At 40.4% G+C, this 23446-nt stretch overlaps 1 long non-coding RNA gene across 1 annotated transcript; it reads right to left on the bottom strand.

Moving 5' to 3' along the window:
• Positions 1-20924: 20924 nt before the first annotated feature.
• Positions 20925-21612, bottom strand: LOC136679038 (uncharacterized). Its single transcript, XR_010796518.1, has 3 exons — positions 21481-21612; positions 21162-21202; positions 20925-21045 (listed from the first exon to the last, which is right to left on the bottom strand). It is a non-coding gene; the product is annotated as an uncharacterized lncRNA (long non-coding RNA).
• Between the last annotated feature and the right edge of the window lie 1834 nt (positions 21613-23446).

Raw genomic sequence — 23446 nt, 5'->3', positions numbered from 1 at the left:
TAGAGACCTTTCCAGACTGAAGCTTTACTGTTCTTTACTGTTTTAATCACTTTCTCCAGCTTTTATATGACCTCTTTATAGAGAATTCCAATTTGCATTAAAAATGACAAGGCATGTTGTATTCAGAGTAATGGTGTTGTGAGACTACTAAGAGAAGCAAACCCCATTAACATATTAACATATATACATCTCATCTCCACTCTGGTTTACTGTATTCATGGACAGGATCTCAACATGCATACAGAACTGGAATTCAGTTGAAATAACCTGAAAAAAACTTTATCATTATTATGGAGAAATATATTTTTTATCCTGGGTTGGTCTAGACAAGACAGAGATTCAGAGAGCTAAAACAGGAAACCCACACTAACTAATTCATCTTGGGAATGACATATACAAGTCCTGCACAGTGGTCGGAGGGATTTTAAGCCATTCTTCTTGCAGGATAGTGGCCAGGTCCCTAATGTGATGCTGGTGGAGGAAAACGCTTCCTGACTCGCTCCTCCAAAACAGCGCAAAGTGGCTCAATAATATTTAGATCTGGTGACTGTGCAGGCCATGGGAGATGTTCAACTTCACTTTCATGTTCATCAAACCAATCTTTCACCAGTCTTGCTGTATGTATTGGTGCATTGTCATCCTGATACACGACACCGCCTTCAGGATACAATGTTTGAACTATTGGATGCACATGGTCTTACTGGTGCAATGTGCAATTAATGAAGGTTGGCCACCAGGCTGCTCCAATTTAGCCATGAAACCTCCCACACTAAAATGACAGGTGTTTCAGTTTCATTGTCTAACCCCTGTAGTAATGTACATAAACACTGTGAATATCAATATGATATCTCCCTCACACACACACTGCTCAGAGATAACCACCTCTAGCTGCTTGGTATTAAACACTCAGGAACTGAGGATCAGAGCTTCTGCTGAATGCCATGAATGCTACACCAGCCCAAGCAGAGCCTCCACCTGAGTCCCATCCGTCATCCTACACTGATCAAGTAGCTTCAACTCTGTTGTGTTGTGTTTTCTCACAGATTTCCCACCTGCTCCAAACTGTTTCATTACTACAGGACTCACTCAGAGTCAAAAAAAAAAAAAAAGTTCACAAAGGATGAAAAAAGACAGAGTACAACTGGCACTTTAACTGTACCATTTGCATGTGTGTGTGTGTAAAAAGATGTTATCAAGTTGGTATATATATATATATATATCAGAAGAGGCAACATAGAATACTTTATAGTATTTTAGTGAACCAGTGTTTCATCACTGAGAGCTTCAGTTGCTGTTATAAAAACACTCGGGTATCAAACCCACCTCTGTGCAATACAGAAAGGTGGGATTTTCATGTGTAGCCCACTGCACCACTCATAAACACTGTGGAAGCACATTGCCTTTATATTTGTAAAGATTTCTAATATACTTAATATCTGTTATTTCTAATAATAAATACACTGAAAAATTATTGTTTTGTTATAAAACAATCTTTGTCTATTATCACTGTTATTTTTGTTTTATTTTAAAATATGCATTTATTTTTTATTTAAGTAACGTTACCTTTTGCTGCTGATTATGTGTGATTACAATATGAGTAATTGTGGTCACAGCTCTCATATTTTCACATAGTTTTACAAAATGTGTGAGTTTTTGCAAGTTTCCTGCTGTGAGAGCCAGACCAAACACGTCTGGAACCATTGTAGTTTGGACTACAGTGGTTTAAAACAACATGGTACAAACTTCGGTGGTACTAACAAAGTACAATGGTTTTGGGAAACGTTCGGACTTCAGATGTTGGTTAGTTTAACAATGCATCGTACCATGTTAGTTCAATGATAGGCTCTATCGTTGAAAGGAAAACGCACCCAAGGTCTGAGATCAGTCAGTAAATATGGTCAGACCAGCAGGATGTTAGTGTGGGTTTCCTGTTTTAGCGAGGCTCTCTGACTCTCAGTGTGGGGGAGGAGTATCACACACTTTTGTTTATCTTATTTCACATTTATATTGATGCCATTTAGAGCAAAGAAACTTCCAGGATCCAGGACATATTTCTCCTTCAGATAATAAAGAATTTCACAAGGGAACCCACTAAACCTAATACTACTGCAGTAGATTCCACAGCATGAGGAAAGGCACATGGCAATAGTTTTTAGAAACTCGCCATGAAGGAAGGGTTTTCTTTTATTCTATGCGTTGTGTAAAATCAATAAATCCTAACTATCAGATGCAGTCTGCTCTCCAGCATCCTGGCATACGTATTTCCTGGTAAGGACAGAAAGGTTATTCCTCTAAAACTAGAACATATGTTGGATTTCCTCTGTCCTATGACATCAAAAACACCCCCTTTTTACTAGGCCTAAAGGACTTGACAGGGTTATAGTTTTCAATTCTAAGACCCTAGATCTCTGCAGCAGTACTTTAAGATCAGCTCCAGAATGTTTGACCCTCTCAGACTATAAACTGACTCTAGGACAGTTACTGGTTATAAGACAGTCTCTATGTTAAGTGAGAACAGATCTGAGGTCAGTTATTAAAGACACTCAATGGATAGCGCCTCATTGTGGGTTTCCTGTTTTTCATCACAACTCTCAACGTTGATGCTAGAGAGCTGAGGTTTGTGTTTGTGCGTGTGTGTGTGTGTGAGGGGGGGGGGATTATCTAATTGTAAAATACACAGCTACATCTACATTCCAGTCTAAACTGAGCATGTGCAGAGGAGCACTAGGATCTGATGATGATATCACATTCCCCTTTCAGTTCCTCAGTAAAGGGGGACACCAGTGATACTCTGAGACCATGTTAAACATCTGCGGCCTGACAGAAGACACCAAGGTCTTGTTATCTCAGGATAAACAACAACACACTAACTCACTTTAATAAACTACATATTTAAGGCCTTAAGTCGGATCCAGAGTACACTCCATTATTCACCACAGCCATGTGTTTATTCATCGGCATCTTTCAGAGGTGTGTGTGTGTCTATGTTTATTCTGATTTCAGAGCTGTGTAATAGACTTCAGTGTGGAGACATAACTCTCCTTTCATTTCACCCCGAGAGAGGGAGGAAGAGAGAGAGAGAGAGCTCATCAATCACTACAGCTATCAATAACACCAGGATCAAATGAAGGTTTATAGAAGACATAATGTAGTGAGGGCAGCTTGAACCTTAAAACCATTTGCAGTGAGGAGTTCTCTTCAGAACCTGAGGGAATAAACCAGAGAGCCATGGATAATGGACCCATGCAGCATTTAATGAGGTCACACATCTCAGTGAATGCCGAATTAGTAGCCTGACCACAAGACATTTACATGAGTGAGTTAATGAATGAGTGAGTGAGTGTGAGTGAGTGAGTGCCTTTAGTTCTGTAGCATCAGATGCAGTAAACACAGGTGGAAGAGAGAACAGATGACATTAGAACACACACTGGACCATCAGCTTCCAGTAGACACTACAGTCTGATACAGGAGTGAACTGGGGAACGCTGTCACAAGGGACAAATGGGTCTAAAACGAAGTACTATAAATTGTAGTACACTGAAAACTAAAGGTGCTAAAAGTGTTAGTTGGCCAATCACATAGAAGAACCACAATTTGTTCTTTAAAGAACAAAGAACATTTCTTGTAAACTACATCATCAGCAGTTGGCGGGTGCAGTCATAAAAACAGGTGAAAATAGCTCCAGCCAATCACAGGTTTCGTACTGGGCAACTGTCTGTGAAGTCCTTTGGACAGAGATATTTCTCAGCTGATTGGTCCACATAAATTGAGCAATTCAATTCTGGTCTGATTTTTTATTATCAGATTGGGTGAGGGTTCTGAAGGGGGCTTGGTGAAGTCACTTCCTGCTTCCATTAAAATGACAAGCCATGGTGAGATCAGAGTAAATGTGCTGCGCTACAACTAAGAAAAGCTGAACCCCATTAAACTATTGAGCTGGAGCATCTGTCTATTTTATTTTTCATTATGTCCCACAGTGAATGGACAAAGTCACCAACCACAGACCTATCACATGCTCCCTGACTAGCTCTTTTTAAGAGGGTGATCTTTTATTTACATAAATATATAATCAGATTAAACACAAAAGCACTGACATTGATCCAATTTTTGCAGAGATTTTAATCAGTCTATCCATCTTTTACTCTAATTTAATTCAAAGCAGAAATAATTGACCTTTTTTTCTTTTAGTAATGTACTGTGGTGTTGCAGGTCGTTTCTAAAATATTGTATGAATAGTTATAGATGTATAAATAGTCTCTTGAGAAAGAAGATAGAAATGTAAGTGTTTCTACTCAACTAAAAACCCTGAATATACGTGAACATATTTTGCTGCTTCATGAACATCATGTTGTGGTTATTATGGGTGAGGGTGGTTTCTTTTCCTGTGAAAAAAATCACAGTAATGCACAGCCTTTCATGGTTTATGTTTTTTTTTTAAAGAGTTAGGCTATTGCAGCATTGTTATTATGGTAATCCTGGTAGTTGTTAAAGTGTTGGTAAGCCAGTATCCATGGTACTCCAATCAGTTGCTAAGGTGTTGCTATTGATGTTAACAAAGAAGGTTGCTATTGTTTTGCTAGGAGGTAGTTACAATATTCCAGGTGGTTGCTACAGTGTTGCTAAATGACTGCTATGTAATCTCTAGTTGTCTCTAAGGTTGCTGTGAGATTGCCATGTAATACAACATGGTTGCTAAATTGTTCCTAGGTAGATGGTAAAGTTGCCAAGTGGTGGTACACCATGTTGTTGTTTGATTGGGTGGTACTAGTGTATGCGTATCACTTTGAAGTTGTGAGATCTATTAGTTAAGGCTCTCAGTGAGCAGTGGCCTGAGCTGCAGGGTCTGTGTGTGTTTCCTATTTTTAGCATGACTTCCTAACTGTCAGTGAGGGGGAGGAGACTCACACCTTGTTTTTCTGATTTCAAACTGACCAACCACATCTATGTACGACTGCTTAAAGAGACAGTGCACTCCTTTTACAAGAGGGGGTTGGTTGCTGTTGGCACTGGAAAAAAACAAGTCTATTCTTTTAGAAAAACTTGTCTAAGGGACTGTAAGATATGTTTAGTAAACTTAGTAATGTACATAAATACTGAGAATATCAATATGATATCTCTTACACACACACACTGTTCAGAGATAACCACATCTAGCTGCTGGGCACTGAAGACTCTGCTAAATGCCATGAATGCAACACCAGCCTAAGCAGAGCCTACACCAGAGTCACAACCATCATCTTACACTGATCAAGCAGCTCCATCTTTGTTGTGTAGTTGTTTTACTCAGAAACTGGGAGAACAATGTGTTTATTGCTGCATATTAATGAAGTGAACCTCAATGATGTTTCCATTAATTCAATAGTTTCATATACAACTAATCATAGGTCAGTAGAATGACATTTACACCAGGCCTGAGAGCTGCAGATCAGATCTGAGATCAGTCAGACCAGCAGGGTGTTAGTGTGGGTTTCCTGTTTTAGCGAGACTCTCTGACTCTCGGTTTGGGGGAGGAGTATCACACATTCTGTTTGATTTCACATTTACATTAATGTCATTTACTAAACGTTCTTATCCAGAACAACTAGGAATACAAGACACATTGCTCACTTATGACAGTAAAGTGTATTTAGTTCAGTTCAATGGCTTAACTTCCAGCTCTGTTTGTGTCTTAATATGTGGCCCATGTTTACCATAAACAGCAGTGGAGATGTCACACCTGTCTCTGTTGACGCCTCGCTTTCTCCCTCACTTCATGCCACATTACCACTTGAGTCTGTGGCTTGCTCTGGGGACTTCCCATGGTTCAGCAAGCAGTCGCATTACTCTTTTGTGCACTCCGGGTCACTTGAGTTTTGAATCATTGCATGTTTTATTTTTATACATAATTACTCAGTTATTATATTTACCCAGACTTTGGCATTTCCCATATTGTTAACCATTCTGTTGCATACTGAGCGTTATCTTGTTTGTGAAAGCGATCCCGTGTATGACCCATTCTTACGTTTCTCCTGACTCTGTCTTTCAGATTCGGACCGCTAGTATTTGGTGCTTTGTGTTTCTGACCTCTGCCTGTTCATTTACTATTCTCTAGTCTTCCCCTTTGGTTTTGACTGCATTCTTCTTTCTTGATCTTAATTGTACTTTAAACTTCAGTAAAATAAACCTGTTCCTGCTGAACACCTGCAAGCGTCTATTCTGTTTGCCTATCCTGACAGGAGACATGGTGCATTCTTAACAGTCCAGCATCCACCTTAAACAGCACCATTCTTGTTGCTCAAAGAAACCTTAGAATATGTGCAGAAATCAGAGTTCTCCACTTGTTTCTTCCTCAGTCGTTTGTGTCCATCACTCGGGACATCCAGTGAAGCGTAACAGACGTCCTCTTCTCCAGCCTGCAGGGATTTTATCACATAATATGTATTTACAGTAATATTTACTGGAGCTTATTGTATGTTTACAGTCACTGCTCAGTTTAACTGATGTGGACATTGACAGTGTTTAAGCAAAACCTTGTATCTTCCAAATAGTAACATTCTTAAGTAAGTTTTGGAGCATTTTTCTTGGTCTGTTCACTGTGAAATTTTAACAAAAGGTAAAGAGGATCTGGAGCTTTAAAATTATGCAGGAATATTAAAAACAAAGTGTCATACCTCGTTACATTTCCTCATTTTCTTATTCCCTCGTTGGTCTGCTGCAGGATCAGCTGTTATGTTGGGGAAGGACATAAGGGGGTGCAATAAAGAGTCTGCTGTTCTTCTTTCATTTACAGAGATAACCATAATATATGAGAATATTTACAAATCAAGTGTTCTTTGAGATTTTTAATAGAAGCAGTACCTTTTTTTCTGTAGCAACAGATGTAGTAAACACAGATGGAGGAGAGAAGTAAGGAGAGGACAACACACACTGGACCCAAAATGACCATCAGCTTCCAGCACGAACTACATTCTGATCCAGGAGCAGTGGGAGTAGACTGAAAAGTCATGGAAGTGGTCTGCTTGGGGTTGACCCATGGAATAGTGGGGTCTGAAATAAGAGAGTTATGATAATTTACTGCAAGAGCTGTGATGTTCTCTGCAAACATAAAAACATTAAAACTGAAACCTCTTGTATGCTCAGCACCTTTACTCTTTAATTTATTTGACTGTGTTTAATCAGTTTTAGTTACTTTCTTCTTTTGAAAATGAACTCTCTGACCAGCTGAGATCTCTGTCCACAAAAGATAGGGAAAAAAATGAGAACAAAAGAACTAACTGTGGAAAAGAAAGTTCATGAAGCAGATATTTGTGGGTTTTATTTCAGCAAATACACAAGAATCAGTTTGAAATGATGTCTCAGCACTCACCAAGAAAAGAAAGAAGAGTGGCTCTGGTTCCTTCACGATAACCATTTGCTGGGAACACAATCCCAGTCTCTCCCCTTGAACCCTCATATCGAGCGCAGTAGTACAGTCCCAGCTCTGATTCAGAGATGTTCTCCACTAGAAGATCATAAGTATTGTTTGAAACATTTTTCCTAAAAGAGTAATGTGGAAGCTTTGAGTATGAAGTCAAATGAAGGACAGGAATTTGAAGCTGGTGGATGGACTTTTTCACCCAAACTATTGTAAATGTGTACTCTGTAGAACAGTCACAGTGGAGAGCGATATTGTCTCCTGGTCTCACTTTCATCTCCACGAATGCTCCTAAGGCACTGGAGATCAACACACATAACATAACATAACATTAAAACTGAGGTTAAAGAAAAGACTGTCTCAGATAAGTGACTCTTCTTTAAGCAAACCTAGATGATATTTTTACTTTAAAATTACAGCTTCAAAACTATCATGCTCCACTGAGCTGTAAATGGGAGAAGTGTTGTTGCTACTCAACAGTGCGGAGACTGCACTATGTTAGTTTTGGAGGAGGATGAGAAATTACTTCTGCCTCCCACCTCACTCCCTCTTGCTTTTAGGACAGTGCTGTAAAAGTGAATTACAGTCTGCAACTGTAGGGGGAGCCCAAGAGCAACGATAGCAAATCTTACCTAGTATTTATTTTGAATGATTTTGTAGTTTATTTTGACTTGAAGAACCTTCAGGAGTGTGTACCTCTTCACTACAGTAACAGTCTCTACTATTGTGGGAAGGGTTTACACTAGATTTCTGTGAGGATTTGATGGTATTTCTGGTAGTGCTGGTTGTTCTTACCAGAGAAAAACTGAATGGAGCTCTATAATTGTGGTAAATTCACATGTTGTCATGCTCTGGCCCTATCTCGTGTTTTCCTGCTGTCTGTCTCCCTTGTTTACCTCTGTTTTTTTTTTTTTTGTTCCTGTCTCCTCCTTTGTCTCTGCCTTACCTTATATGTCTCCTTGTTCAAGTATCTCTGTTGTTATTCTTTGTGGAAATAAATCTGTGTTATGCCCTTGCGGCTGCCTCCATCAGTCCACCCGGTCCTGACACATGTCCAGTATTGGGGGAGTATATTTAAGTATCATTTGGCATAGGGTCTGGTGAATCCAGCATCAGTACATGAGCTCCACACTATTTATACTGTTACCATCAGATCCTCACAAATGTTAATTTGTCTAATGTTAACCCTTCCCAGAAGAGTACAGACAGTTACTGCTGTGAAGAGAAACACACTTCTGATGAATGTCCTTCAGTTATATTTACTCTTTCAGAATAAAATTTGGGTTATGAGGTGTCCAAACACATCTGATCATAAACAAATGTGCAAAACCACATCATGCACTGATTTTAATACAGTTAATATCATAAATGAGAATTTCCCAAGCCTCCTGAGCCTTTAAAGATATGAACAATAATAGGGAAGGTCCACAATGAGATGAACATGAAGAAATAAGAAGGTTTACTTACAGATGAGAGGAAAAAGAGCTGCTCTTGATCTCTCCATCTCAGAGACTGCTGCTGAGAGTCTGATGACACTGAGAGTCTTTGTAGCGAGGGGCTGAACTAATTGGTCCACGTCAGTGGAAATTTTGCCTTCTAGCAGTGCATTGGGTTAAAATGTGCTTCGACAAGTGACCAATGAGAGGAAGACCACTCCCACTTTCCGTTTGTTATTTTTATATGTCGGTTTACCCTCTGTCCTCTGTCCTGTGCGAAGGCTTTGTCTCCAGACACAGGCCACTAATAATATTAGAGCAAATATGCCACATGTCTCTAGAGTACACAGAGATGTGAATTATCGCCTTGTGGCATTTATTAATGTCCCATCACACATTTAATCTTAATTTTCAGACAATTAACCAACGAGAGTCAAACAAACTAGTCACATGTGTCCTGAGTGGCCCCTTCTCAAGAGTGTGGTCTTTGATTTAGTAATGTCAGAATATTCTCAGCTGTGTCCAGTGATTCCACATAGGCCCTGGACACCTCTGGAACCCCGGTCAGGATGAAGTGGTTACATATTAAATAATTAATTAATTAATTAATTAAAATAATGTAAAAGTGGATTCAGGTTCAGGAGATTTACCAATTCTGCTGTTATTGAGGTGTTATTAGTGTTATTAGATCTGAGATCACTTGGTAAAGACAATAAAAAGAGACCCTGTTTGACCTAGGTAACACTTTGTTGTTCTTTCATCTTTGGTGCTTGAGAGCTTTTACTCTGGAGGTTGTATGTGTTTTGTGGGGCCAGGACGAGTTGGAGCATGTGATTCAGAAATATTTTTCCTCTGACCATGTGCATTTTACTGCTGTCTACCATAGCATATATTGTGATTTGGATGGTGGTGTGCTGAACTCAACATTAAAAACATAAACCAGATTAGAGCAGCAGGGGATTCATTCAGGACTAAACAGACTTTAAAGGGTTATTAAGATCTTTTCTTTAAACACATGTTGTGAAATATACAACTTGATCATTTGTGTGTGTGTGTGTGTGTGTGTGTGTGTGTGTGTGTGTGTTGTGGTTTTCTTTGAAACTGAATGCAGGTTATGTTTGTCTCTGCATCTTAAAGAGATGGTTGTCTTTAACCACTGTTTCCATGACTCTGCGTGTGTTACAGAACCACCATATGAAATGTCATTCAGCAGATCCAAGATCATTTGCAGTGGTATAAAAGGTCTGAAAGTTATTTCTATGACACAGATCTGATCTGAGATCAGTCAGTAAAGACATTCAGTGTTCAGTGATCTTAGTGTTTGTTCCCTGTACCTATCGAGGCTAAAGTTGGCTACTCTTAAAGTCTCAGGGTGTGATACTGGGGGGAGGGGGGCTTTGTTTATCTGATAAACAGAAAAATGTTTTCTGAATTAATAAGGACAGAGAGTGTTCTTACTTTCACTGTGAAACTCAATGTAGTCTGTAGTGTAGTGTAGTCTAATTCCTACATGGTGTAAAATATTTGGAGTAAATCCTAATGTATTAGCTTAATTAATGTTTGACCATAATCATTACCCTAATTAAACACGTTTAGTGACAGTGATTGGCTGCAGGAGTCCTAGGGGCAGGTAGTGTCACAGTCACACAGCTCCAGGGACCTGGAGGTTGGGGATTCAAGTCCCACTCCGGATGACTGTCTGTGAGGAGTTTGGTGTGTTCTACACGTGTCCTTTTGGGTTTCATCCAGGTGCTCTGGTTTCCTCCCACGGTCCAAAAACACACATTGGTAGGTGGATTGCTGACTCTAAAAGTGTTCATAGGTGTGAATGTGTGAGCGAATATGTAAGTGTGTGTCACCCTGTGAAGGACTAATGCCACCTCCAGGTGTCCAGTGATTCTGGAGGCTCTGGACACACCACGACCCTGAACTGGATAAGCGATTACAGACAATGAATTAATGAATGATGGAAAGAGCAGAAGCACCATCTATTACTGTATGGTTCCAGAAACATGACACTGATCGAAAGTCCAAGTCCAAAGACCAAAGTCGCTGGATCTCAAACACAAATATAAACCTCTTTTAGGAGAAGTTTGCAGTGAGAGCTCACACACCAACTGTCCACAGGTTAGAGAGATGAATGTTTGCTTTCACTATCCATGGTGCTGAAACCTTTATAGGCTTCTGTTTGTTTATTCTGAACTTTTAGATTAGGGGTATTTAGGGGATTGCCGCATTGCCTAGTGTGGTTACAATCATCCATTACTCTGTTGGGGGTCTGAGTATCCCACACACAGGACAGGGACATGGGGAATATACACCTGAGACCAGAAGAGACTATCAATACTAGAGGGTCCTGAGATGGGTCAGATGAAAGGTGAGAGGACTGGAGAAAACAAAGGACAACTGAAGAAAATTCAGAATGAGGGAAAAAGTGAAATCTCACCGCTCTCCACCCTTACCTGGTTGTGTCTATAGCACACACGAGACAAATGAAGCAGCAGCTGGTCCTGCAAGTTTATATACCCCCAGCTCCAGGTGTTTACACTGAGTGTCTCTGGTTTTGCTCTTGTTTTGGCTGTGAGTTTTATGAGTGTTTTTGGTTAGTTAGAGAGATATGTCCTAGAGTTAGCACTTGACATTTATTTTCTCTTTCAAGATTCAAGAGGCGTTATTGTCCTTTCAACTATATACTATATAACTATATAACCAGATTATTTAACTGAGCATGTGCATTTTGCTGGTGAATGTCACAGTTATTTTGTGGTGCTGCTCAAAAAGCAGGACCAGGGAGATCAGATAAACCAGCACTAATCAAGCTTCAACCATCAGACTAATTTAGACTAGCACTAAACTTTGACCTGTTGATGTGGAAGAAGACGACCTGTCATCTTTCTCAGTTACTGTCCATCCTCTCTGTTTCTTCTCCCTCCAGATGTGGACCTTGAGAAATGAAAAGTTGCCTAGTTGGACAATTCCAGGATTGTTTATCATTATGCGTGTGGAAGGAGCAGAGTCTCATAATGAACCATGTCCAGAAGCACCTTCCATCATCATATGGTTCCAGAAACATGACACTGATGTTTGAGCTGCAAAGTCCCTGGATCTTAAACCCAACAAAAGCCTCTTTTAGGTGAAGTTTGCAGTGAGAGTTCACAGAGCACAGGTGTATGGTTAGCTGTATGTTTAATGCTGAATGTTCACTGACCATGGTGCTGAATCTTCTCTACTTATTTACTGTGAACTGTTAGCTGAGGGTTTTTTTTGTGGGGTTTGGTGTTATGGTTACTGCCTTGTTGATAAGTTGTGGTTTTCATTGATGTCTTTTACTAAATATGGTTGCATAGGTTTTTGGAATTTGAAAACTGTTGGTGACTGTTAAGGTGTTGCTAGAATATTGCTAAGACATCATAGATGGTTGAGAAGATGTTGCTTTCATGTCCCAAGAGACTGCAATGGTGTTGTTAGGTGCTTGCTATGTTTGAGATATTTGAGAAGGTGTCAGGCTGTTGCTATAATATTCATTTCAAATACTAAGATGTTGCTAAGCTGTTATAATAGAATCTGAAGTGTCTGCTAAGATTTTGACAGGCAGTAGCTATGAAAGTTCAAGTCATTGCTAGAATGTTGTCATGATAGTCAGTGTGGTTGCTAATATGCTGATGATGGTTTCTAAGGTGGTGTTAGTTAATAAATGTAATGAAACTAAAATAATGAATTATGGTCATTAATATAACAGTGTGATGAAATTTGAGCCCTGCATTCAACCCCTTGGTTTCAGTGAACTCACACATGATTTGTGACATTGAACATACCCCTGGAGCAGTAGGCAGCCAGCTTCGGCTCCCAGGGAGCAGTGGGTGGATTTGGGACCGTTTTTGTGGGCATATCAGCCATGGATTTGAGTTGATTTTCCATTCACACCACCCTCCCACACACCCTTCACCCCTTGCCCCTGTCCCTGCTTATGAAACTAACCACACACCATTTGCTAGGATTCAGGCAAAGTTTATTAAAGTCCAGTGAAAATTTTGAAGAAAACACCAAATATTAACCAGCATTTACAGTTAGAAAGAAGAAGAATCCACAGAAGAATTTTTTATTTTAAGAATAAAAATTCATAAAGTAAGAAAAGCTTAAACAGTTGCTGATGAGTTTAGATACAAATATATGTATAGTGAAGCCTGATTTAAAAAGAGATTAAATTCTCTAAAAATAAACAGTATATTTCACACAAAACAGGCAAAAAATACATGAGGAGGGAAACACAGAGACAGAGACAAAAACCTGGGAGACACTGGGATCAGAAGAAAGTTGAGAGGACTCGATGAAACCTGACACAACTGAAGAAAAGACAGAATGAAGGGGAGATTGAAATCTCTCAGCCTCCTACCTTTATCTGACTGTGTCTTTCAGCCAACAGAAAGAAAGAACCAGCAGAGAGTATATACCCCAGCTCCAGGTGTTGGGTGTTCACGTTCATTGACTCTCCTATTCAGGAAGAGCGCCAGAGCCAACTTTTACATTTCAAATATTTTTAACAAAATATTTTCCCAGTGCAATAAACCACACTCTGATCTCAACCTGAAACTAAATCAACTCCAACTGACTGTGGTACCTTCTCTTATTGAATTGACTTCTGCATTCTCTGAGTTTTAACCTCAGAATATGTGCAGAAATCAGAGCTCTCCACCCGTTTCTTCTTCAGTCGTTTGTGTCCACCACTCAGGACATCCAGCGAAGCATAACAGACATCCTCTTCTCTGGCCTGCAAGTATTTAATTATCAAATATAATATTTGTTATTAACTAAAACTTAAAAACAAAGTCTTCATAGAAGTGGACTGCTTTACTGAAGCTTATAGTATGTGTACAGTCACTGCTCAGTTTAATTGATGTGAATATTGACACTGTTTAATCAAAACCTTGTATCTTCAAAATGGTAACATACTGATGGAAGCATGTTTTGGAGCATTTCTCTCTGCCTGTTCACTGTCAAATTATAACACAATTTAAAGAAGAACTGGAGCTTTAATATTATGCAAAAGTATTAAAAACCATGTGTCATACCTCGTTACGTTTCCCCTTTTTCATATCCCCTTGTTGTTCTGCTCCAGGATCAGCTGTTATGTTTGGGTAGGACAAAAGGGGATGCAATAAGATTACAAATTCAGCTGTTTTATTTTAATTTGCATAATATAACATAGTATTTATATTTCAACAGTTATTTGAGATGTTTAACTGAAGCAGTACCTTTAGTTCTGTAGCGATAGATGTAGTAAACACAAATGGAGAAGAGGAGTAAGGAGAGCAGAACACACACTGGACCCAAAATGGCCATCAGCTTCCAGTAGGAACTACAGTCTGATCCAGGAGGAGTGGCTGTGTATTGGGGACCCATGGAGTTAGCCTGGGGATTGATTTGGACAGTGGTCTGGGTCGGGCTGGCGCATGGAAGAGCTGGGTTTGAAATAAAAGAGATTTTATTTAGAGAAATTTATTCTGAGAACTTTAGCTTAGTGGAAAGAACACAGAACAGTGTTGGCTCTATTGGTCGCCCTCGCCTAGTGTTTTTACTGCAACATAATATTCTAGCATTTACAAGGCCGTTATTTATTTGTGTGATTGTGATGACAACAAATGAATTGGAGTGTGTGTAGACCTGGTGAACATGATGATGGCCAGATAAGGCTTCATTCATTCATTATATGTAACCACTTATCCAAATTCAGGGTCGCGGGGGTCCAGAGCCTACCTGGAATCATTGGGCACAAGGCAGGAATGCACCCTGGAGGGGGCGCCAGTCCTTCACAGAGCAACACAGACACACACACATTCACACCTACGGACACTTTGGAGTCGCCAATCCACCTACCACTGTGTGTTTTTGGACAGTGGGAGGAAACCGGACGGCCGAACCGGAGCACCCAGAGGAAACCCACGCAGACACGGTGAGAACACACCAACTCCTCACAGAAAGTCACCCGGAGCAGGAATCGAACCCACAACCTGCAGGTCCCTGGAGCTGTGTGACGGCAACACTACCTGCTGCGCCACCGTGCCGCCCCCAGATAAGGCTTCATGTTAGGAATTTAATTTTATTTTACATTAGCCCCGTGGCAATAGCCATGTAGCCAGGGCCTAGGCATGCCCCTGGTGGGAAAGCATGCATTACAATGGCTGGTTGCATTCCCCAGATATGAGGCAGTCCAATTGCAGTCTTCACCAGAGAAAGAAGAAATGTGAGGCTTGAGGAGCTGGTGATGGATATAGAGGTGGAGTTTCACTCTGGCTGCTCGTAGCAGTAGGAGAAACCAGGTCTGCACTGTAGAGCTTGTAGTTTTTGAAGCAGTGGGGAAGCAGATATGATGACGGCAGATTCACTTTCCCCAAACAAGAGGCAGTCCTGTAGCAGTGTAGCCGGAGTTGGAGGTAATGGGAGGCTCAAAGTCACGCTCTGGTGTGGGAAGCAGACGCGGGGGTTCACTCAGGTGGCAAGTTTCAGAGGTGAAGCAGAACAGACTGGAACACGCTGAAGAGTTTAGAGCAGTCGGAGCAGGAAGCAGGCGCGGCAATGGCCGAATGAAGCCCCAAAAATGAAGCAGTCTCATAGCTGTTTAGCCGGAGAAGGGGGAAATAGGAGGCTCGGTGAGCTTGATGATGGCCGAACGCTGCTCCACAGACACAGGACGTAACAAGAAATTAACCCAGAGCTGACATTTTGAAGCAGTGAAGTCAAGATCTGTCCCATTAGTCAAATTCATCAAGTTAGTCTGATGCAGAAGTTTGCAGTTTGTTTTTACACAACTTGAATTTTAACTTGGAATTTGGATTGTGCTTTCTGACAGATGTTAACACATCTCCAACAGCAGCTCAAACAGGAAGAGTTTCTGAACTATTCAGAAATACGAGTCCTCCCTCAGAACAAGAGGAAGACGAATCAGAAGAAGAAACCCATCACTTGATAATGTCCTACCACCTAGTTGTTGTTTACATATTTGATGTGAAACATTATTAAAAAGAGCAAAATAATAAAAAAAAAAACAGGACACAAGAATCAATTTGAAATTATATTTCAGCACTCACCAGGGAAAGAGAGAAGTGTGGCTCTGTTTCCTTCAAGATGTACACCCCCAGTATTTTTAGGACGTAAAGCACAGTAGTACAGTCCCAGCTCAAATTCTGAGATGTTTTTTACATTAAGGTCATAACTTGAAGAATTCCATTTGAAAAAGTAAGGAGGCTTGGAATCTAAAGTTAAATTAAGAACAGGAGGCTGAAGCTGGTGGGAGGATCTTCTCACCCAAATTACTTTAGAATTTGCTTTGTCTTGTGTATTCTGCAACTTACAGTCACAGTAGAGAGTAATATCATCTCCTGGTCTCACTTTTATTTCCACTAATTCTTCTGAGACACTGGAGAGCAACACACCTACAACACAACATTAAAACAGAGGTTAAAGAAAATACTGTCTCAGAAAATTGAAACGTCTTAATGTCCCTGTAGTTTGTTCGAAACTGAAGGATATTCATCAGGAGTGTGTTCCTCTTCACTGCAGTAACATTCTCTACTCTTCAGGCCAAACATTCAGCTGGAATCTCAACCATTGCAGTGAGGATTTATTGGCATTAAGCCATGAATACATCAGTGGGCTTTTTGTCATCTTGCCCACAATTCGCATTAGACATGGTGACTTTAGGTGTAGAGTTATACAGCATGAAGTGGCGGTTTCACAAACAGGGATTAAGCCTAATCCTGGGCTACACAGCATTTTGTATTTTGATTTCCATTGAAATGAGGGTATAGTTCAGGGCTAGGATTAATCCCTGACTAAGAAACCACCCCAAATAACCGACAACACTAATATTTGTATCTGCAACGCTAACCATACATTCTTCCAAAAGTGTAGACATTTTAACTGCAATGGAACACACTCCTGATAAATGTCCTTTTGCTCCAAAGGAAGTTTGGGTTGTGAGGTGTCAAAACACTTTTGGTCATATAATGCACATCGTAGAGAAACATTTTAAGACATTTCCCAAGTCTCCTGATCTGTTGAATATCAACATTTGATCAATAATAGAGAAGTTCCACTATGAGATGAACTTGAACAAATAGAAAAGTTTACTTACAGACGAGAGAAAATAGAGCTGCTTTAGATCCCTCCATTTCAGAGACTGCTGCTGAGGGGCTGATGACATTGAGGGTCTTTGTAGCGAGGGGCTGAGCTGATTGGTCAACGTCAGTGGAACATTTCTTGTAATCTACATCATCAGCGTTTGTCAGGCGTGAATGTAACCACATGCAAAAACAGCTACGGCTTCGCACTGGTCAACTCTCTTTGAAGACCTTTGGACAGAGACATTTCTCACAGCTGATTGGTTCACGTAAATGGAACATTTCAGTTCTGGTCTGAGTGTGTTATGATCTGATTGGATGGGGGGACTGAAGGGGCTTGGTCAAGTCACTTCAGAATCAGAATCACTTTATTTTGTGAAGTATGTTGGACATACAAGGAATTTGTCTCAGTGAGAGCATACATACCTATACATATAATGTAACATACATATAATATGTAACAAAATAAACAAAAAAGTCAGACAGGCACAGAGACTACTAACATGTATTAAACTAAGTAAATCCTGAATATAGTATAAATGAAGGGGAAAAAGAATGGTTGACGAGTGGCAGAGACAAGCTGAATGTTTCTTGTGTATTCAAACTTACAGTAGAACTCATTCAGGTCTTTGGTGAGCTGACGGTCAGAATAAGTGGGGACTTTTTCACATTTTAAGAGATCTGTGATCTTTTGGAGACTTTTCCAGACTGAAGCTGGGTCATTAGCAGCAATTTGGCTTTTAAGCTTTTTTGAGTTTTCCTTCTTTGCTGTTTTAATCCCTTTCTCCAGCTTTGGCCTCTTTGTAGAGAATTCCTGTTTACATTCAAAATGACAACGCATGTTGTCATCAGAATAATGGTGTTTTTCTACAGCTAAGAGAAGCAAATTGTTTTTATATATTGGGATTCAAATCTGATTTGAATTTAAGTGTCACATCTATTCTATTTCCCATGACATCCCACAGGGCAGTGGACAAATGAAGTAACCAACCACAGACCAATCATTGACCAATCAACCATTCTTCCTTAGTTTTTTTTAGCAGCTTCATTTTGAATGTTGCCTAGAAGCCAAAATCTCTCTAGAAAATAGAAAATAGAGACAGTGCTCAAGCTTTGGCAAGAAGGCATAGTGGTCCCTAAATGTTTCCCAGATGATGGATTTACACACTTGCACTGGGACAGTTGTATGAATATATACATCCTATTCAAATGTGTTTGATAAATTTGAAGAAGGCTCTTGACCATGTGCCTAGACTCATGCCTAGACAATCTGTCACATCCTGGCCAAGTCCTGTCTGCTTTTCCCACCATGTGCTCCCCCCACCATGGCCCTGTTTGTTGTTGTTCCTGTCTATGCCCTTGTTCCGCCCTAGCCCCACTTTAGTCCTGCTTCTGTCTCGTTATTTTTCTCCAGGTGTTCCTTGTGTGTCTTGTCCCTATATACTCCTGTAGTTTGAGTGCTCCTTTGTCTGGTGTTGTGTGAGTAGATATGTGTTTCACAGGCTTTCTGTTCACATGTGTCTACCCTGGTTCATGGCCCTTCCTTGTCCGTACTTGTTTAGTTAGTTTTGTCTTTATTACCCATGTTTATTTTTTATCCTGTCTGTGTTAAATAAAATTCCTTGCATTTACATCCGTCTCCTCGTCCTCCATGTGCAGCTGTGACACATGCTGTGGAAATTACTCCAAGAGTATGGGGTTTGGAGGATTCTGTTGTGGGGATCCCGTCCCTGTACAAATGCAGTGAGTGCTGTGTCCCAATGCTTGGTCTTAAATCATTCAAGTGTATCCTGGTCTCAAACAAAGGTACGTCTCATCTCCACTCTGGTTTGGATATTCATGGTCAGGATATCAACATGCAGACAGAACTGGAATTTAGTTAGTTAAAATAATCTGAATAAATTGTATAATTATAATGGAGAAAGATGTGTTGGACACGAGGTTGGTCCCGATAAGATTGTTTACTAAATGTTATTAATGTCAATGTGGCATCAGATAAACAAGTACATGAGATATTCCTTCCTCACACTTAGAGTCAGAGAGCCTCACTAAAACATGAAACCCACACTAACACCCTTCCGGTCTGGCGGTATTTATTTAATGATCTCAGATCTGATCTGCAGCTCCCAGGCCTGGGTTAAAGGAGTGATACTGAGCTGGGATCCAATTTATATGAAAGTTGTATGGTTTTATCTTTTTAAAAGAGAAACAATCATGGAAAAACCTGTGTTTAGAAACATCACCTCAGTAATAATAGTGTTAATATTATTGTCTTAGTGTCGGTTTCCAGTTTTAGCAAGGCCTGCTCAGTGTTGGGGAGCAGACTCATATTACTTTTTATTTGATTTCATGTTGATTAAGCACATCACTCTACCACTGCTTAGACAGCCAGTGCACGTTTGTATGTTGTAGAGGGGCCCTGGCGGCATACAAGTTCATTCTGCTAAGTGATTTTAAGATTTGTTTAGTAAACTCAGTAATCTACATAAACATTATGAATATCAATATGCTGTCTCCCACACACACACACACACAGCTCAGAGATAACCACCTCTAGCTGCTTGGTATTAAACACTGAGGATCAGAACTTCTGCTGAATGCCATGAATGCTACACCAGCCCAAGCAGAGCCTCCACCCAAGTCTCATCAATCACCCTACACTGAACAAGCAGCTCCATCTCTGTTGTGTTGTGGTTTCACTCAGAAACTGAAAGGATGCTGTGTTTATCCCTGCACATTAATGATGTGATTGTTATTAACTACAGATGTTTCCATGACTGTGTCTCTGGGTTTAATATAAGTGAAGCTTTGTTAGAAGCATTCATTTCATTAAAGACTGATCCCAGGTCAGTATCTTGAGCTTAACCCCAAGCTTTAGATCTGCAGATCAGGTCTGAGATCAGTCAGTAAATACGGTCAGACCAGCAGGATGTTAGTGTGGGTTTCCTGTTGTAACAAGGCTCTCTGACTCTCAGTGTGGGGCTCTCTGACTCTCTATTTCCTGGTAAGGTCAGAAAGGTTAGTCTTCTTAAACTAGAACATATTTTGGATTTCCTCTGTCCAGTGACATCAAAAACACATCCTTTGTACTTAAGGGACAGGTCTAAAGGACTAGACAGGGTTATAGTGTTCACTTCTAACCATGCGTTCACACTAGCCGGCAACAAGTTGCTTACGTCTCCCCAAGCTTGTCCTTTGTGTGTGTGTGTTGAGGCCACTCCTGTTGTCTCGGAGGTGGGTGGTTCAAAGAGCAGAAGCTGGCCGAACTTCAATCCCTGTGTCTAAAGTTGGTTCAAATATTTTTTTTGCAGCCAGTCATTTAGAAGGTCACTTCACGGCATCAAAACTCATTTGCATAAAGTTGAGAAAAGTTCAACTTGATTTGTTGCTTGTTGCTCTGTCACTGAGTCACCGTTACAAATTACATTGTTCCATAGGAAATGACTGGACAATTGTTGATTTGTCACCTGGCAGTGAGAACTGGGGAAACAGCAGTGCTTTAAGATCAGCTCCAGAATGTTTGACACTCTCTGACTATAAACTGACTCTAGGAAAGTTCTGAGGTCAGTTATTAAAGACACTTAGTGGACAACGCCTCATTGTGAGTTTCCTGTTTTTATCACAAGTCTCAATTTAAATGCTAGAGAGCTGTGGTGTGTGTGTGTGTGTGTGTGGTGTTTATCTGATTGTAAAATACACAGCTACATTCCAGTCTAACCTGAGCATGTGCAGAGGAGCACTAGTTTCTGATAATGACATCAGACCTTCTTTCAGTTCTTTAGTAAAGGGGGACACTCTGAGAACATGTTAAAACAATTATGGCCCAACTGAAGACCCCAAGGTCTTTTTATCTCAGGGTAAACAACAACACACAAACTCACTTTAATAAACTACAGATTTATTTAAGGTCTTAAGTCATTCCATAGTACACTCCATTATCCACCACAGCCATGTGTTTATTCATCAGCACCTTTCAGAGGGGTGTGTGTGTGTGTGTGTGTGTTTATTCTGATTTCAGAGGTGTATAATAGACTTCAGTGTGGAGACGCAACTCTCCTTTCATTTTCTGCTCACACTGATGTTCCTTAATACAGTCGCCCTTGAGAGAGAGAGAGAGAGAAAGAGAGAGAGAGGTTGCATGATCAGTCACTACAGCTATCATTAATTTCAAGACTAAATGAAGATTAATAGAAATGTAATGAAGATGGTTTGAACCTGAAATGGTGAGGTGAAGAGTTCTCTTCTCTCTTCTGAACCTGAGGAAATAAACCAAAGAGAACCATGAATAATATTTACATTTACAGCACTGGGCCCATGCTCAGATCTAGAACCATGCAGCATTTTAATGATGTCACACATCTCAGTGAATGCAGAATTAGTAGCCTTACTCAAGGACTCTTACATTTATAGCACTGTGATCCTGACAGAGCGGGGAATCAAGCCCCATTCCCCTACCATTCAGTTGACATTGATATTACACACTACACTACAATGACCACAAGACATTTGCATCAGTGACAGAGTGATTGAGTACCTTTAGTTCTGTAGCAACAGATGTAGTATAAAAAGATGAAGAGGAGTAAGGACAACAGAACACACGAAACCAAAATGGCCGTCAGCTTCCAGTAGGAACTACAGTCTGATCCAGGAGGAGTGGCTGTGTATTGGGGACCCTTGGAGTTAGCCTGGGGATTGATTTGGACTGTGGTCTGAGTCGGGCTGGCACATGGAAGAGCTGGGTTTGAAATAAGAGAGATTTTATTTAGAGAAATATAATCAGAGAATTTTTAACCTAGTGGAAATGACACCGAAAAATGTTGACTCTATTGGTCGCCCTAGCCAAGTGTTTTTACTGCAACATAATATTCTAACTTTTACAAGGCCTTTATTTGTGTGATTGTGATGACAACATATGAATTGGAGTGTGTGTACAACTGATGATATTTGAAAAAAATTAATTTGTTTAACAGTTCAATATTGGTAAAATGTAACCAGGGTTATGATCTCTCTGAGCAATCAAAATGGACTCTGTAGTTTCCATTACAACAACCAAGCTGACCATTCACTGTGTCCAAGTAATTCCCACTTTGCTACTACTGATCATGCCCCCACTGAGTGTGGAGGTGAATTCAGACGTCTTTGGGGATGAGTTTAAGATTGCTAATTATTGCATATGAAGCTGTAAACCCCTGTTTGATACAAACCGGATTCCAAAATAGTTGGGACACTAAACACATTGTGAATAAAAACTGAATGCAATGATGTGGAGGTGCCAGCATCTAATATTTTATTCAGAATAGAACACAAATCACAGATCAAAAGTTTAAACTGAAAGAATGTATCATTTTAAGGGAAAAATATGTTGTTTCATAATTTCATGGCGTCAACAAATCCCAAAAAAGATGGGACAAGGCCATTTTTTAACCACTGTGTGGCATCCCCCTTCTTCTTACAACACTCAACAGACGTCTGGGGACAGAGGAGACCAGTTTCTCAAGTTTAGAAATAGGAATGCTCACCCATTCATGTCTAATACAGGCCTCTAACTGTTCAATCATCTTGGGCCTTCTTTGTCACACCTTCCTCTTTATGATGCGTCAAATGCTCTCTATAGGTGAAAGATCTGGACTGCAGGCTGGCCATTTCAGTACCCGGATCCTTCCCCTACGTAGCCATGATGTTGTGATTGTTGCAGAATGTGGTCTGGCATTATCTTGTTGAAAAATGCAGGGTCTTCCCTGAAAGAGATGACGTCTAGATGGGAGCATATGTTGTTCTAGAACCTGAACATAGTTCTCTGCATTAATGGTGCCTTTCCAGAAATGCAAGCTGCCCATGCCACAAGCACTCATGCAACCCCATACCATCAGTGATGCAGGCTTCTGAACGGAGTGTTGATAACAACTTGGGTTATCCTTGTCCTCTCTGGTCCGGATGACATGGCGTCCCAGTGTTCCATAAAAAACTTCAAATCGTGACTCATCTGACCACAGAACAGTCTTCCATTTTGCCACACTCCATTTTAAAAGACCCCTGGCCCAGTGCAAACGTCTGAGCTTGTGGAGCTTGCTTAGAAATGGCTTCCTCTTTGCACTGTAGAGTTTCGGATGGCACGGTGGATTATGTTCACTGACTATGCTTTCTGGAAGTATTCCTGAGCCCATTCTGTTAATTCCTTGACAGTGGCATTCCTGTTTGAGGTGCAGTGATGTTTAAGGGCCCAGAGATCACGAGCTTCCAGTAGAATTTTACAACCTCGACCCTTACGCACAGCAATTGTTCCAGATTCTCTGAACCTTTTGATGATGTTATGCAAGATTGATGATGATAACTTAAAAGTCTTTGCTATTTTACACTGGGTAACACCATTCTGGTATTGCTGCACTATCTTTCTGCGCAACAATGGTGGAATTGGTGATCCTCTTACCATCTTGGCTTCAGAGAGACACTGACACTCTGAGAAGCCCTTTTTATATCCAATCATGTTGCCAATTGACCTA

The sequence above is a fragment of the Hoplias malabaricus genome, chromosome 2, assembly GCF_029633855.1.
Source record: "Hoplias malabaricus isolate fHopMal1 chromosome 2, fHopMal1.hap1, whole genome shotgun sequence".
NCBI lineage: Eukaryota > Metazoa > Chordata > Actinopteri > Characiformes > Erythrinidae > Hoplias > Hoplias malabaricus.
The sequence above is the reverse complement of the archived record's forward strand: the minus strand, read 5'-3'. Positions and strand labels throughout refer to the sequence as shown.